The sequence below is a fragment of the Helianthus annuus genome, chromosome 8 (genome assembly GCF_002127325.2).
Source record: "Helianthus annuus cultivar XRQ/B chromosome 8, HanXRQr2.0-SUNRISE, whole genome shotgun sequence".
In the NCBI taxonomy this organism is placed as follows: domain Eukaryota; kingdom Viridiplantae; phylum Streptophyta; class Magnoliopsida; order Asterales; family Asteraceae; genus Helianthus; species Helianthus annuus.
This window is the reverse complement of record NC_035440.2, coordinates 74456290-74458017: the sequence shown is the minus strand read 5'-3', so window position 1 is coordinate 74458017 and position 1728 is coordinate 74456290. Positions and strand designations below refer to the sequence as shown.

At 29.7% G+C, this 1728-nt stretch overlaps 1 long non-coding RNA gene across 1 annotated transcript; it reads left to right on the top strand.

The window, feature by feature from the left end:
* The first annotated feature begins 360 nt into the window (after window positions 1-360).
* Window positions 361-1297, top strand: LOC110871228. The gene is made up of 2 exons (XR_002553572.2): window positions 361-769; window positions 861-1297. It is a non-coding gene; the product is annotated as an uncharacterized LOC110871228 (long non-coding RNA).
* The last annotated feature ends 431 nt before the right edge of the window (window positions 1298-1728 follow it).

Below are 1728 nucleotides of genomic sequence, written 5' to 3'. Positions count from 1 at the left end.
ATATGGATACAAAAACCCCAAAAACTTTTTACATCAATTTTTTTCTAAAACTTAATTTGTACTCAAGTGTAAATTTGAACATTTACTATTAAGAAGCTTGTTAATTTACACCAAACGTAAAATTTAGACAAAACTCGCAAAAGAAATAAAAAATAATGTCTAACATTTCAATTTTTACGTCCACAAAAATACCGATACAAAAACCCCAAATGCTTTTACATCCAATTTTTTTTATTCTAAAAACTAATTTGTACACAAGTGTAAATATGAACATTTACTTTTCAGAAATGTTTTAATTTATACCAAACGTAAACCTTAGACAAAACTCGTGAAATGAATTATATAATAATACAATTAGCAATTTAAGTTGCCATTACCGAACCATCGCATCATTTCGTTGGAACGCACCCTCCCATTAAAAAAGAATACCAACATCATGCATATCCCCACTTCAAAATTAATTAAAATACCCTACTGATATTAATTGTATATAATACTATTATTTCTTGAACGTTCCTTTCCTACTAAAATGTATCAGCCGCATTTTTTCCCTAACCGGCACACCTTTCGGTTCTTCAAAATCCTTTTTATTTCTTCAACCGCCACATCATTCGAATCTCCAAATCTTAAACGTTCGTCAACTGAAACGAAATTTATATCCCGTTACTATCTCCTAATTTCGTTCTCTGTTGTTCAAATTCATTCTGATATTGCAGCCCTTCACTCACGCTCGAATTCGACATCGCTTCACTCACGCTCGACATCAAACGTAACATTTTAATATTGTGTTTCATTACGGTTTTTGATAGTGATTATTAAAGAAAACGCATTTGATTGAATTTATTTAACATTAATTGCAGAAATTAGAACACAATTGATTGCGATTTGCATATGGTGATATCAGAGGCCAATTTTACGGCGATTCACGTAGATCAATTGATGGCGATTCGAAGAGAAAACAGGGCAATGGTCCTAATGGTTTGTAGAGGCGAATTTGTTTTTAAGGAATTCGAAGAAGAGTGAAGAATGATCAATATGCTTCAACTATCGATGGTATATGAAGTTGATCTAATTATAAATCCATGATTCAATCTACAATGGTAGACTATTAAATCATCTGCGTTTTCTGTTTTCTATAATCCCCGTTCTTTTTCTCTTGAGTTGCAATTAGTGTAACAATTTCACGATTCAGACGATTGAATTCTATGCAGAAAATTTCAATTGAAATCAAGTAAGAATCAAATTTTCAATTGAAATGAACTCTTTTTTGAATGATTAAAATAATAGTTGGAATCAAGATCTAAAATTTTAAAGAAACCAAACACATTGAGACATATACATGCGTAACATCATGTTTAAAATCTGACATTTATACATGCACAAGATATGTTTAAATCTGGAAATAATTGAGTTTAAAATTCATATGTATATCTTTAAACTCTTTGATAAATGTTTAGACTTGGATAAGCAAAAATGAAGATGAGTATATTCCAACAAATAATCATTAAATGAGGAAGAAGAAAGATGGAATTGTAAGGTTGTGAATATGATTACATGACTTGGGGGAGAAAAATGAAGACGAGTAAACAAAAAGTAGATTTTGAAAGGATTTTGGTTGCAACATATTATTATCAATGAGTAAGTAGGTGTTATTATCCATATATTATATTAGAAACTATAAATAAACATGTCTTTCTGATTATTGTATTCAAAGAAAATCTTAGTGTT